Genomic DNA, 16284 nt, shown 5'->3' with positions numbered 1-16284 from the left:
ATCAGTCTGGCCTAGGAATATTATATAACCTTATCCTGAGAGACATTTAGTGACTACATAAAGCATTTCTCTAATTTATGACCGTTTGCTCTAATGTGGGTAATTAACATGACATAGATATTACAGTATTTTTAATACATTTTGAAATGAAGTTTCTTAAAAGAACATCAAGATGTCTATTATTTACTCACTAGGAAATTACACCAAAATTCAACTTACAAAGTTTTAATTTTATTTAATTGAATAACTATGTTATAAAATAATTGCATTTTGCTCATAACTGTATCACTGTTATGTAGTATTCTTACCCTGTCAGTAGGGAAAATCATGGTCCATTATTTAACCAAAATTATATTTAGGGCACTTCTATATTACATAATTAGGTGTCATTCTAATATTGTAAAATTGAATAAAACAATTGATCCAAATATTTTATTTCTGTTTATTAAAGGATTGCAAGTCTTTGTTATTAAAAGGAAAATAATAAACTCTTGTACATATTTTTTCAATACTAAATGAATAGAATAGATATTACTATACCCTATTCTGTGATAAATCAAGGAAATGAGTGCTTATATTTCTTCCCGCAAGTAAGGAACTGAGGCTCAGAGATAATGGCCTTAAAGAAAAAGTGACAACAGGGTGATATAAACTAAGAAGAAATAGGAAGAATACAAATTGAAATGTGTTCAAATTTAAAAATCAGAAATAAAAACAGAAGGAAGGTAAATATGATTGCAAGTTTTGATCATTTATTAAATAAAACAAATATATTCCTCTTGCCCTGCATGTCTTGTTGTTCAGTTGCTCAGTCATATATGACTCTTTGTGACCCCATGGACGGCAGTGCACCAGCCCTCCCTGTCCATCATCAACTCCCAGAGTTTACTCAAACTCATGTCCATTGAACTGGTAATGCCTTGCAACCATCTCAGTCGCTGTCATCCCCTTCTCTTCTTACCTTCAATCTTTCCCAGCAAAAGTGTCTTTTCCAGTGAGTCAGCTCTTTACATCAGGTGGCCAAATTATTGGTGCTTCAGCATCAGTCCTTCCAATGAATATTCAGGACTGATTTCCTTTAGGATAGACTGGTTTGTTCTCCTTGCTGTCCAAGGGACTCTCAAGAGTCCTCTCCAGCACCACAGTTCAAAAGCATCAATTCTTCAGTGCTCAGCTTTCTTTATGGTCCAGCTCTCACATCCATACACAACTACTAGAAAAACCATTGTTGTTGCTGTTCAGTTCATCAGTTGTGTTGACTCTTTGGGACCCCATGGGCTACAGCACATCAGGCTTCCTTGTCCTTCACCATCTCCCAGAGTTTGCTGAAACTCATGTCCTTTGGGTCCATGATGCTGTCCAACCATCTCATCCTCTGTCTTCTCCTTTCCTTCTGCCTTCAGTCTTTCCCAGCATCAGGGTCTTTTCCAATGAGTTGGCTCTCTGTATCAGACGACCATACAGACTTTTGTCAGAAAAGTGATGTCTCTGCTTTTTAATATGCTGTCTAGGTTTGTCATAGCTTTTCTTCCAAGGAACAAGAGTCTTTTAATTTCATGGCAGCGGTCACTGTCCGCAGTGAATTTGAAGCCCAAGAAAATAAAATCTGTCACTGTTTTTCATCACTTCCCCTTCTATTTGCCATGAAGTGACTGGAGCCCATGCCATAGTCTTCCTTTTGTGAATGTTGAGTTTTAAGCCACCTTTTTCACTCTTCTCTTTCACTTTCATCAAGAGGCTCCTTAGTTCTTCTTCACTTTCTCCTGTAAGGGTGGTGTCATCTGCATATCTGAGGTTGTTGATATGTTTTTCCTGGCCATCTTGATTCCATCTTGAGTTTCATCCAGTCCGCATTTTGCATGATGTAGACTGCATATAAGTTAAATAAGTAGGGTAACAATATACAACCTTGACGTACTCCCTCTCCAATTTGGAAACAGTCTGTTGTTCCATGTCTGGTTTTGTTGCTCCTTGACCTTCATCCAGGTTTCTTAGGAGGCAGGTAAGGTGGTCTGATATTCCTGCCTCTTTAAGAATTTTTCACAGTTTGTTGTGATCCACACAGTTAAAGGCTTTAGGGTTGTCAGTGAAGCAAAAGTAGATATTTTTCTGGAGTCCATTGCTTTTTCTGTGCTCCAAAGGATGTTGGCAATTTGATCTCTGGTTCCTCTGCCTTTTCTAAATCCAACTTGTACATCTAGAAATTCTCCATTCACATACCGTTGAAGCCTAGCTTGAAGGATTTTGAGCATTACCTTGCTAGCATGTGAACTGAGTGCAATTGTCCAGTAGTTTAAACATTCTTTGGCATTGCCCTTGCTTGGGTTTGAAATACACTTCTCATAATAGACTTATAAGAAAAAACCATGTTATTATTTCTGTTATGCATATGAAAGGACTGTGGTATTAGAAAGATAAACAACCAGACAAGGTCATGTAGCTAACAAGTAAAGGTACTACATTTCAAACTCAGCTTCTTTCCAGTGCTGTTTATAACATTGCTATATAACCTCAAGCAATATATGAATGTGTATGTAAATACATATATGCTTGCAAAATAAATAAGTAAATAAAAAGGCAAACTAGAAAAAAAAAGAGGATTGATGAAGAATTGGTTGCTCGTGGAAAAAATAAAAATATCTATCTAAAAAATAAAGTACAACCATCTAATATTAAATTTTAAAAAATAAACCTGAAGCCCTACTTTAAATTTTGAAAGAATACTGTGTAAAACTAATTTTTAAAAAATATTGATAGAATGGATGAGTTTATGGGCAAAAATAACTCAAGAAGATTTAGAACACCAGAATAGATCATTGACAGGGAAATATACTGAAAGATGCATTGATGTTATTTGAGAAAAATTCTGGGCTAAGTATTCTTTTATAGGCAATGAATTTTGTACTATTGAAAAATAAAATCTCTATTTTATATAAATGATCACAAGCTCGAAAAAGAAATTATTCCAATTTTTTGTATTAAAAATTCTCATAATGAAGCATTGACAAAACACATGTGATATATGACAAAGTGGGATTCGTCTCAGATCTTTAGACTGGTTCCAAATTAGGACATCTATTAACACAAACCATCTCAAAAGTAGGTATAATGAGAGCAATTATGATTATGTAGACAGATAACAAAAAAGTCTTCTGCTAAAGAGAAAAATAAACAATATTTGCTATGATTAAAATTCTTCATAAAAATTTATGAGTATTTTCTTACAATGATTAAGACTGTCTTAAGATGAAAATTACTAGTAAATTAAAGAGGTATTTTCTCTGAAGTCTGGGAAAAGATCAGGATCTCTGCTTATCATCATTACAATTTGAGGTAATTCTAGATGTTCCAAAATTTTTAAAAAAGAAAGTTAGAATTTAAACTTGCAAGTATTAGCTAATGTTATCATGACATAGTTGGAAAAAATAAGAAACCAACAATGAAAACATTGTTTATAATTAATAAAGTGAAGAAAGGAAACCATTTTAAAATAAATACTTTAAAAAATCAATAATTCATTTTGACCCAAGTGGATATTTGTAAAAATGAAAAAAGATAATATGTAAGTAATTGCAAATATATTTCCTTCCTCTTTTTCTTAAAAAATATTTATAGTAGCCACAATGTTCAAAGAACTTCTATTGGAGATAAAATACAAAGCACAAAGTTCTTATTCTCAAGCAGTGTATATTCTAGGATGTGTTTGGGGAGACAGTTATGCATGTGTAAATATGCAATATAATTTCAGGTAATAAATATTATTCAGAAAAAATTCAAAGCAGAATAATAAGGTACAAGTTAAAAGCAGAAGATCCTGTAGGCTTGGAGGGATATTTATCCATCTTAGTCAAGGAATGTCTTCTAAGATGATGACATTATTTTGTAGAAAAGAAAAAACTCAGGTTTGGTCTTGTTTTAAATTTAAATGAATATTTGATATACAAGTAAAAATGTTCAACAAACTAGTGAATATGAATCAGCAATTCAGTGGACAGGTTGAGTCTTGAGAAATAAATTTAAACATTTTCAGTATATAAATATTATTTTAAAAAAGACTGAATAAACTTAACATGTAGTTAGGTATAATCTTGATAAGGAGCATGAAAAATTATAAAACAGCTATTTAAAATTTATAATGGGATTTTGAAAACCAAGATTTGAGTGATTGGTGAATGTGAGTTCCTACATTTAAAAGTTCAAGAAATGTATACATCTTAATTAAAAATAATGCTGTAGCAGCAACACAGATAGGACTAGAAATTGTCATACTGAATGAAGTAAGTCAGACAGAAATGGAGAAATACTGTTTGACATCCCTTATAAGCAGAATTTAAAAAGAAATGATTCAAATGAACTTATTTGCAAACCAGAAAGAGACTCATAAACTTAAAGAATGAACTTACGGTTGTGGAGAGGGGGACAAGAAATGAGGAGAAGGGATAGTTAGGGAATGTGGAATGGACATGTACATATTGCTCTATTTAAAATAGATAACCAACAAGGACCTACTATATACCACAGGGAACTCTGCTTAATGTTATGTGGCAGCCTAGATGGAAGAGTTTTGGGGGGAGAATGGGTATAGGTGTATGTACGGTTGAGTCCCTTTCCTGTCTGTGTACCTGAAACTATCACATTGTTAATCAGCTGAAAGACAGTTCCAAGGAATGCTCAAACTACCGCACAATTGCACTCATCTCACACACTAGTGAAGTAATTCTCAAAATTCTCCAAGCCAGGCTCCAGCAATACGTGAACTGTGAACTTCCAGATGTTCAAGCTGGTTTTAGAAAAGGCAGAGGAACCAGGGATCAAATTGCCAACACCTGCTGGATCATCAAAGAAGCAAGAGAGTTCCAGGAAAACATATATTTCTGCTTTATTGACTAAGCCAAAGCCTTTGACTGTGTGGATCACAATAAACTGTGGAAAATTCTGAAAGAGATGGGAATACCAGACCACCTGACCTGCCTCTTGAGAAACCTGTATGCAGGTCAGGAAGCCACAGTTAGAAATGGACATGGAACAGACTAGTTCCAAATCGGGAAAGGAGTACGTCAAGGATGTATATTGTCACCCTGCTTATTTAACTTATATGCAGAATACATCATGAGAAACGCTGGGCTGAAGGAAGCACAAGCTGGAATCAAGATTGCCGGGAGAAATATCAATAACCTCAGATACACAGATGACACCACACTCACAGCAGAAAGTGAAGCATTAAGGAGCCTCTTGATGAAAGTGAAAGAGGAGAGTGAAAAAGTTGGCTTAAAGTTCAACATTCAGAAAACTAAAATCATGGCATCCAGTCCCATCACTTCATGGCAAATAGATGGGGAAACAGTGGCTGACTTTATTTTTCTGCACTCCAAAATCACTGCAGATGGTGATTGCAGCCATGAAATTTAAAGACGCTTACTCTTTGGCAAGAAAGTTATGATCAACCTAGACAGCATATTAAAAAATAGAGACATTACTTTGCCAACAAAGGTCCATCTAGTAAAGGTTATGGTTTTTTCAGTGGTCATGTATGGATGTGAATAAACCTGAGCACCAAAGAATTGATGCTTTTGAACTGTGGTGTTGGAGAAGACTCTTGAAAGTCCCTTGGACTGCAAGGAGATCCAACCAGTCCATCCTAAAGGAGATCAGTCCTGGGTGTTCATTGAAAGGACTGATGTTGAAGCTGAAACTCCAGTACTTTGGCCACCTCATGTGAAGAGCTGACTCACTGGAAAAGACCCTGATGCTGGGAAAGATTGAGGGCAGGAGGAGAAGGGGACAACAGAGGATGAGATGGTTGGATGGCATCACCGACTCAATGGACATGGGTTTGGGTAGACTCCGGGAGTCTGTGATGGATAGGGAGGACTGGTGTGCTGTGATTCATGGGGTCACAAAGAGTTGGTTGCCGGGAGCCAGCGTGAGGAACCCCGCCCATGGCAAAGGTCATGAGGAAGGAGGCTTGGCATACGCAAAGGTGGGATCAAGCCTCAGGGGTCCCCCTGGAAATTCTCGAGCATCTACCCCTAAAACCAGAGTCTGCCTGCTTTACTGTGTTATGCTTTCCACCTACTCTTCTGACATTAACAGGGGGCTGTCCCCCAATCACCTTTTTCTGGAAAAAGTTAATTTAGAGCTTTTAGATAATAAGTCTCCTGGGCATAATAAGAGTGTTTCAATCCAAAAACCCCTCTGATGGCTTTCTAACCTGCCTGCCGGACTCTTACAGCTACGCATGTGATTGTTTCCTGCCTCCCGACTGTGAGAGGCACAGGAAGCTTAAAACATCCTAGGAATGTAGGGTCTTCCAAGGAGTCAAAATCATTAGAATAGGACTGATTAAGGGTTTCATTTGTTGAGCCAAAACGTGCTGCCAAATTTTCGTATCTTTTATTTGTTGATATAGTTGGTATATAGAAAAAACAGGTAGTAGCCCTGGCATTAGCAACATTAGATCTTTGAGTTAAGTATTTTCTTTGTTATAACCCACTGCACCTTTGTTCTACAGGAATGTAACTTTATTTAGTACATTGAGGGTGATGCAGATTAAAGAAAAAACACTTCAAGGGAAAAAGAGTTTCCTGGTTGATAGACATTTATCTAGGAAGAGAGCCATAAAAATGTTAACAGGCCTCTTGGTCAGAAGATAATGTAAACCACCTGAGACCTTTTGTATACGGGAAGGTATGCAAAAAGAAAGCCTGGTCTCAATGAGAGTCAGGACTGCTGCCCCTGCATAACTCTGCATATTCCATTATTTCTTTATGTACAACTTGGGTTATATAAGCTGCTTTTGAAAATAAAGTTGTGGGTCTGGCACCGATGCTTGGCTCCCCCATGTCGTTCTTCTCTCCCTTTTCTGGCTGAATTCCCTTCTGAAGTGTGGAGGCTCACCAAGTCTACTTATTTGCCCTGGCTTCTAAGACCCATACGAGAGGGATCCCAAGGCGGGGCTATTCAAGTGAGCGCCGGTGGCCTACGTAGACGGTGCAAGTTCCTTGTCTTGGAACTTTATTGATTTTCCACATAAACCAAGTTATTCAGCCTCTTTTCTCCACTTACATTATTCTTTCCTAATCTCTCTTTATTATTTCTAATAAATAAGTTTTCCCTCACCAAGTCTGTCCCGCTTCGAATTACCTTGGATCCACTGGAACTGGACCCTGGCAGCTGGACACGACTGAGCAACTGAACTGAGCTGAAAAAAATAATAATGCTGTTGAAAAAATGGTACCAACAGACTTGCTTGACACAGGGTTGTTACAAACCTTCAAAATGCAAAACAGAACAAAACCAGTATCTAATAAATGCAGTTAAGGGAAGAGCAATACAATGAAGTGAGCCTGTATTAGTAGACACTTAAATTAAGAAAGGTTCTTGTCCTTACTAAACTCAAGGGATAAAAAAATACTGCCCTATGTAATCATGGTCCACTAAGCAAGAGAGCTTTTTACACACCCCCAGAGGCGATGGAAAACCCAGCGAGGGGCTCTTTCCCAGGAAAGGAAATACCGGGCAAGAGTAGTTGGATTGGTTTAACAGTGAGACTGGTTTAACTACATGAGATACAGTAAAACTCTTTGAACCTGTTATTGGTGGTTACACAAATTATACAACAGAGATTTAGGTCACTTTTGGTTATTAAAAATTGCAAAGTGTCATTTTTAGTGTCTGGCTACTTTCCAACAGGAACGAGTGATATTTCTTGTTACATTAGAGACCCAGGTAATATTGTAGGCCCTGTCCTGAATTATGTAGTAATGTTCATATGAAGTGTACAAGAGGTAATACGCTTGCTTCACAAAAAGAGTAAATGTAGAATCATCATGAATGCTTCATTAGCTTCAGTTTACAAATTAATGAAGTTAACCTAAAGGTATCAGTGGAAAACAGAGGTAGGAATTATGGTATATCCCTTTTATTGTAATGAGGGATATATTTGCTTTTTTGATTTCTTGCTCTGGCTTAGTTTGTTTTCAAATAAAACATGCCTAACAAAAGTTTCATTGCATGATAAAGGGAAATAAAGTGTAGGAGTTCACTGTAAGAAACACCAATATAAAAATTAATTAGGGAGTTATTACACTTAATTTACAAAATATTCTGAGCTCTTTTCAGAAAAATAAATGAATTATGTAGTTAACCATTCAATTTTTCATTCATTCATCCATTCATTTAACTGATTTATTCATCTCCATATTATTTCCCTATTTTCCAGACATCATTCATGGAAAGAGATGTAAAAATGAATAGTACACAGGCCCCACTCACAAAGAAATAAATGGAATAAATTTGTAAACAATAATCTTGTTTATACTACTAATAATATGTTGAAAGTGCTACACTTATTTTAGTATATAATGAGGGGTACAAAGGTGTTGTGCTATTTTACTTGATAAAAAGCGCTCAGTTCAGTTCATTCACTCAGTCGTGTCCAACTCATTGCAACCCCATGAATTGCAGCACGCCAGGCCTCCCTGTCCATCACCAACTCCCGGAGTTCACTCAGACTCACGTCCATCGAGTCAGTGATGCCATCCAACCATCTCACCCTCGGTCGTCCCCTTCTCCTCCTGCCCCTAGTCCCTCCCAGCATCAGTCTTTTCCAGTGAGTCAAGTCTTCGCATGAGGTGGCCAAAGTACTGGAGTTTCACCTTTAACATCATTCCTTCCAAAGAAATCCCAGGGCTGATGTCCTTCAGAATGGACTGGTTGGATCTCCTTGCGGTCCAGGGGACTCTCAAAAGTCTTCTCCAACACCACAGTTCAAACGCATCAATTCTTTGGCGCTCAGCTTTCTTCACAGTCCAACTCTCACATCCATACATGACCAATGGAAAAATCATAGCCTTGACTAGACAGACCTTAGCCGGCAAAGTAAGGTCTCTGCTTTTGGATATGCTATCTAGGTTGGTCATAACTTTTCTTCCAAGAAGTAAGCGTCTTTCAATTTCATGGCTGCAGTCACCATCTGCAGTGATGTTGGAGCCCCCCAAAATAAAGTCTGACCTGTTTCCACTGTTTCCCCATCTATTTCCCCTGAAGTGATGGGACCAGATGCCATGATATTCGTTTTCTGAATGTTGAACTTTAAGCCAACTTTTTCATTCTCCACTTTCATCAAGAGGCTTTTAGGCTCCTCCCCACTTTCTGCCATACGGGTGGTGTCATCTGCATATCTGAGGTTATTGATATTTCTCCCTGCAATCTTGATTCCAGCTTGTGCTTCCTCCAGCCCAGTGTTTCTCATGATGTACTCTGCAAATAAGTTAAACAAGCAGGGTGACAATATACAGCCTTGACATACTCCTTTTCCTATTTGGAACCAGTCTGTTGTTCCGTGTCCAGTTCTAACTGTTGCTTCCTGACCTGCATACAGGTTTCTCAAGAGGCAGGTTAGGTGGTCTGGTATTCCCATCTCTTTCAGAATTTTCCACAGTTTATTGTGATCCACACAGTCAAAGGCTTTGGCATAGTCAATAAAACAGAAATAGATGTTTATCTGGAACTCTCTTGCTTTTCCCATGATCCAGCGGATGTTGGCAATTTGATCTCTGGTTCCTCTGCCTTTTCTAAAACCAGCTTGAACATCAGGAAATGCACTGGTCATAGCAAACACCCTTTTCCAACAACACAAGAGAAGACTCTACACATGGACATCACCAGATGGTCAACACTGAAATCAGATTGATTATATTCTTTGCAGCCAAAGATGGAGAAGCTCTATACAGTCAACAAAAACAAGACCAGGAGCTGACTGTGGCTCAAATCATGAACTCCTTATTACCAAATTCAGACTTAAAGAAAGTAGGGAAAACCGCTAGACCATTCAGGTATGACCTAAATCAAATCCCTTATGATTATACAGTGGAAGTGAGAAATAGATTTAAGGGACTAGATCTGATAGATAGAGTGCCTGATGAACTATGGAATGAGGTTCTTGACATTGTACAGGAGACAGGGATCAAGACCATCCCCATGGAAAAGAAATGCAAAAAAGCAAAAATGGCTGGCTGGGGAGGCCTTACAAATAGCTGTGAAAAGAAGAGAGGCGAAAAAACAAAGGAGAAGAGGAAACATAAGCATCTGAATGCAGAGTTCCAATGAAAAACAAGAATAGATAAGAAAGCCTTCTTCAGCAATCATTGCAAAGAAATAGAGGAAAAGAACAGAATGGGAAAGACTAGAGATCTCTTCAAGAAAATTAGAGCTACCAAGGGAACATTTCATGCAAAGATGGGCTCGATAAAGGACAGAAATGATATGGACCTAACAGAAGCAGAAGATTAAGAAGAGGTGGCAAGAATACACAGAAGAATTGTACAAAAAAGATCTTCACGACCTAGATAATCATGATGGTGTGATTACTCACCTAGGGCCAGACATCCTGGAATGTGAGGTCAAGTGGGCCTTAGAAAGCATCACTACAAACAAAGCTAGTGGAGGTGATGGAATTCCAGTGGAGCTATTTCAAATCCTGAAAGATGATGCTGTGAAAGTGCTGTACTCAATATGCCAGCAAATTTGGAAGTAGCCTCAGCAGTGGCCACAGGACTGGAAAAGGTCAGTTTTCATTCCAATCCCAAAGAAAGGCAATGCCAAAGAATGCTCAAACTATTGCACAATTGCACTCTTCTCACAGCCCTTAGAAGGAACCAACCCCGCTGACACCTGGATCTTGGACTTTAGCCTCCAGGGTTGTGAGGGAATACATTTCTGTTGTTTAAGCCACCCAGGTGGTGGTGTTGAATACTTTGTTAGACAAACTATACAGTGAAGGGTATGAGGGTTTCCAAGGTGGCACAGTGGTAAAGAATCTGCCTGCTAGTGCAGGAGATGCAAGAAACATGGGCTCGATCCTTGAGTCGAGAAGATCCCCTGGAGAAGGAAATGGCAAACCACTCCAGTACTCTTGCCTGGAGAATCCCGTGGACAGAGGAGCCTGACAGGCTGTAGTCCATTGGGTTGCAGAGAGTCAGACATGACCAAGCAACTGAGCACCCACACACACAGTGAAGGATCAGCAAATCTGCATGTCTTGGAGTTGTTCTACTACTGACCACCAGATGATTCAGACCTTTGAGTTTCTAAAATATTACATGCCGCTGCTGCTGCTGCTAAGTCACTTCAGTTGTGTCCAACTCTGTGCGACCCCATAGATGGCAGCCCACCAGGCTCCCCTGTCCATAGGATTCTCAAGGCAAGAACACTGGAGTGAGTTGCCATTTTCTTCTCCAATACATGAAAGTGAAAAGTGAAAGTGAAGTCACTCAGTCATGTCCGACTCTTCGCAACCCCATGGACTGCAGCCCAGGCTCCTCCGTCCATGGGATTTTCCAGGGAAGAGTACTGGAGTGGGTTGCCATTGCCTTCTCCGAAAATATTATATAAGAGCATCTAATTAGTTTTCAAAAAAAATCACAAAAGAGAGAAATTTATTATTAATGAACAGTAAAATTTCTAGTTGCCTTATGTTTCTACATTCTTATACTATTATATCACTTATATATTATTCCTGGATAGGAAAAGATGTTCCCAGCATCATATTTATGTAAAACAGCAAAGTTTTATTATGTCCTAATGGAAGCCAAAATGATATTCTGTATTTTAACAACAGCTCATTTATTTAAATGTATATTTATAACCTAAGTTACTTGAATTATTATATAAATATCTTCCAAAATATAAATTTAAATATATGAATTTTTAAAGTGATTTCTGAATAATTTCAAGAAATATTCTTTGCCTTTTTTATACACACTATTTTTGGAAAAGTGTAACCTAAAAAAAATGCGCATTTTATATCTTTTGCCAACCTTGAGGCTATGAAAAGAAACTCTCATTTAAATTGCAGTATTGTGAAACTGGAGGCCTTCAGGCTGAAGAAGGATTCCAAAAAACATTATGGAAAATTCAAGTATTTATTGGCTATGCCAGCTGGGAAGTTTTCTTGATTGAATGGTGTTTGGAAAGCAGCAGAAATGTACTGTCAAATGTATAAAAGTCAACATCTCTCTAAGAGGGAAGACAAGAATGGGATTGGTATTTTATTACATACTTTCCTATGAGGTATTTTAAAGTAGCTGCAACATAGCATTTATATGACCTGAATGCAGGGTAAATTGGTAATTTTCAAGAGGACTCCTCATTGGAAATGACTTCTAAGAGTGAAATCATGCTAGCATCAAAGCATTTTCTGTCATTATTACTCCCTACTAGCATGGAGAGAAACACATAGCCCAGTTCCCTCAGGAGCTTAACATCTAGCAAGAAATCCACTTTGCCACCATTTGAGTAAATTATGTAATGAGAACAGGCATGTGTCAAGATAATTCATTGTTTGGGGAGATACAGAAAGTAGCAGTAAGATAACCCTCTGTGATATCTTGATTTATAATAAATATGCATTCGGTCTCATCCCCATTTCTGGTGTGGAGCTCCTAAAACCTTTGGAATTTCTTCAGTGTTAAGAGACATAACGGTGTTTTTTGTTCCTTTAATAAGGTAACTTTTAGAAAGCCCCTAACCAAGTTTTCCAGGTGACTAAGTGGGTAAAGAATCCACCTGCAATGGAGGGGATATGGGTTGGATCCCTGGGACAGGAAGATCCCCTGGAGGAGGGTATGACAACCCACTCCAGTATTCTTTTTCTTGGAGAAGCCCTTGGACAGAGGAACCTGGCGGGCTACAGTCCATTGGGATCACAAAGAGCCAGACATAACTGAAGCAACTGAGCACAACCAGGTGGTTAGTGGGTTGGCAGCTCCAGTCTCAGTCCTGCCCCCAGCCTCTAGGTTATAGAGAGGAGCTGGAGGTTGAATTGATTGCCACTGACCAATGATTTAATGGTTCATGCCCATGAAATGAAGTCTCTACAAAAACCCAAAAGGAGAGGGTGCAGAGAGCTTCCAGTTGGTGAATGCATGGAAGGTCTGAGAGAATGGCCCACCCAGAAAACATGGGAGCTCTGCACCCGATGATGGTTTCCAAGAAGTGCTGGGTGGTGTGTGAGGAAGTCCACCCTGCACCCCCCCCACACACACACAATGGAATTGGGTCCAGGAACCCTAAAGTACCCTTGTTCTTTGGAAACTAAATGTGAGGACAATAGGGACCTGATTGATTGATTGACCTGAATGATTAATGATAATCATTCATTAATTCATTTTAAAAATATGCCCTGAGACTTGTTGGATGAAAAGCACAGATGAGCACACGATTATGAATAAGAAAATAAAAGTGTCTGCTTCCGTAAGACGCATCTGCTATGAAAGACAAGTGATAAAACATTGTATAACCTACAAATTCTGGAATTCTGTAAAGGAAGCAAAGTAGGTATATTAGTAGTGAATATTGAGGGCCTGAAAGAAGGGAAAGGGTTGTTTTGATTTTTGGTCAAAAGTCTCAAAGGGAGAGTAGTATTGAGACTGGGACCTGACCATTGAAGAGGCAGGACTTGAAAATAGCAGGTGAGGAGTGTTCTAAATCTCTGAAGAAAACATGCAGAAATCTTAGGATGGGAAAGAAGTGGCTGTGTTTTCTGAGAAGAAGGCAGTAAGTTAGAGATTCAATAGGTTACAAAGCACAGAAGTCTGCATTACAGGGCATGATAGGATTTTAACTTTAAAGTATTGAAATGAGATTGAAAGTTTTACAGCAGGAAGATTTTTTAAGCCTATTATTTGCCTTTTTGATTTAGGTCCTGTGTAGAGATTCCTTCAAACGAAGACTTGAGATTCAGTGGGAGATGGGTGAGTAGACTACCGCAGAGGTGGAAGACCAGTGATAATTGTTTGAACCAGGGTGATCAGGTGAAAATACTGGAAACATTAATGTGTTCGTGGAGATGAAATAAACCAAAACATTTAGAGCTAGTTTGGGGGAATGAGCACACGCCCTAGCTGTAGTCATTCAAAAATCAGGGAGAAACATTAGCCAGTGTGAATACATTTTCAGCTCAAGAGTGCTTATCCTTTACTATTAATACATGTTTAAAATACAAGGGTGTTGCAAGTGGAATCTGAGTTTTGGTAATCTTTCTTATAATTAAAGGATTTAAGCCATTCCATTTGTTAGGCAGCCATTATACTTAGAGCATACACCTATAGTTTTCATCTCTTCTCATTTTCACTCCAGTTCTCACCGGAGTTATCAAAGTTAGTGAATGGAAAAGTGAAGTTCTGATGATTACCGTCTTCAGTCTTGATAATTTCCTTCTTGTAAAAATTGTTAGTTGTGTTTCTAAGATCTCTCTGCTTTTTGTTTGTTTTTAGTTTTATTTAGTTGCATTTGAATTATGTATGACTGGGTTGTCTAAGCAAATCTAGTTACTTGAAAACCAAAATTCTTTTTAAGGTGTTTTACATACCTATAAACACAACATGGAACCAATATTCCAAGTAAGACTAATGGCAAATATTGGTATAAGGATTCTAGGAAATACCACCAGTGCCTTCTCTCAAAGAGTGTATGAACATGGATGTCCTTTTTAATTTTGATGGGATTCGGACACCTTGACAATTATCTAGAATGGATTTATAGAAAATATTGTGCAGAATACATATAAAATTCAAGACGACTAGTACGACCATCTTTTTTGAAAATATGGGGAACTATAAAGATTAAGTATTGTGGTTTGTGTTCTCACATTGATTTCCTGATGGCTTAGCTTTTAAAAATATTGCCTTCAACCAGGGTTTAGAAAATCTTTGCTTTTTGTTGCTTTGTACTTTTTAAAAACTACTTTATCAGCCACAGAATTGCTCCTTTTGTGTGAAGAGTGAGCTACTGTGTTGTTACCGGGCAAATGCCTTCCATTCTCCTTATATTATTAATCAGGAGATGTTAGGGTACTGGGGAATTCATGGTAAAGACATTAGATCTTCATCAAATATTCACTGAGTGCACACTTGATTTCAAAGTGGCCCAGGATTTCTTTGGGATTCTGCTCTGGGAATTACTGAAAATATGGTAAATAATGGTGTCTAATTCAGAACTATTGTGATGATTGTATGGAATAATATGTATTAGGGGACTTACTTAGCATGATCATTTGCTATTTGTAATTGTTCAACAAAGATAAACATGAAATAATTAAAAGCTACTTTGGTTGTTACAATATTACACAGATTAAAAAATTCACAATCTTTTGGGTGACAAGGTAGGAAAAAAATAGGAAAAAGATCTGAAGGACTCTAGGCCAAAAGGTGATCAAGTTCTTACTAAAGAAATGTTTGTGAAGCTGGACAGTAGAATCAGTAGATTGTGTGACTACCTGGAGAGTGTGAAATGAAGAAATGGGAGGAAAGCAGGGGATCCAGAGTGTCTGGATTACCTGGTGGATGGTGCTGCCCCGCTGCCCCTTCTGTGTTCGGTTGAAGACGTGAGTTTAATGAAGTTTTACTTTCAGTGACACTGCAGGTCAGTTTCAATGGCAGCATCAGCAAAGACTTCATTCTTCACAGCTTTTTCTATGAAGACCCAAGGTGAGTACAAGCAATCATCTATGACTAAGGTCACTTATTGACCTTTTTAAAAGGGCATGTTCTAGCATTTTTTCAGGTACTAGTTTTGTGTTTGCTTTTTTTTTTTCATGTTTACACGTTAAACCTGCTTGTAATAATTGGTAATATTAAGTAATCGTATGAAGGTTGTGATGACCATCAATGTTCGAAGGACTGGAAAAAAAATCTGTGATTTTATTGGAGGATAAAATAAAGAAAAAGAAGAGAGGCCTTTATTGACTGTCCTGTAAACTTAAAACTGCTCTCTACTTCCCATGTGAAAAATTAATCATATAATCTTTTAAAGACACAATATTGAAAAAAAAGTATTTTAACTAGAGTAACTTTTTAATGAAAACCAATGTCTGCACATATTCTAGTAGAAAGTGAATGCATATTAATCAACAGTAATTTAATTTTCAAAAATAGAATTTCTCATTGTTTCCATATGGTATAAAAAGACTTTCTTCTTTGAAATTGTCTCTTATATGACTAAGTAACTGGTAAGATTCACGATTTAGGTTCTACTGGAGAAATTAGCAAAATGCTGTTATTGAAGTCATGCCTTAATAGAACTTCTATGAGTTCTGAATCCCTATTTCTTCTCTGTCCTTCTTCTTACCCTGTTTCTTGGTTTCTGTCTCTCCCTCTCTCCTCAAATATTGGGTCATAGTCCAGATAAAACAACTTAAATATAAATAAAATACAGTTTCCCTAATAAAAAGATGTCAAGATCACATCCATAATTAACATTTGTCTCTTTGTCACAGGTGCTAGG

The 16284-nt window shown here is 37.8% G+C and overlaps 1 long non-coding RNA gene across 1 annotated transcript in view; it reads left to right on the top strand.

The window, feature by feature from the left end:
- The window catches only part of LOC132658698 (uncharacterized), a 727669-nt gene that overhangs the window by 444524 nt on the left and 266861 nt on the right, over positions 1–16284 (top strand). Inside the window, exons 7-8 of the long non-coding RNA XR_009598629.1 lie at positions 13703–13754; positions 15413–15488. This is a non-coding gene — a long non-coding RNA (uncharacterized LOC132658698). The remainder of the gene's footprint in view (positions 1–13702; positions 13755–15412; positions 15489–16284) is intronic.

The sequence above is a fragment of the Ovis aries genome, chromosome 26 (assembly GCF_016772045.2).
Source record: "Ovis aries strain OAR_USU_Benz2616 breed Rambouillet chromosome 26, ARS-UI_Ramb_v3.0, whole genome shotgun sequence".
Classification (NCBI taxonomy): Eukaryota; Metazoa; Chordata; class Mammalia; order Artiodactyla; family Bovidae; genus Ovis; species Ovis aries.
Note: the sequence above shows the minus strand (reverse complement) of the source record. Positions and strands in the feature narration are given on the sequence as shown.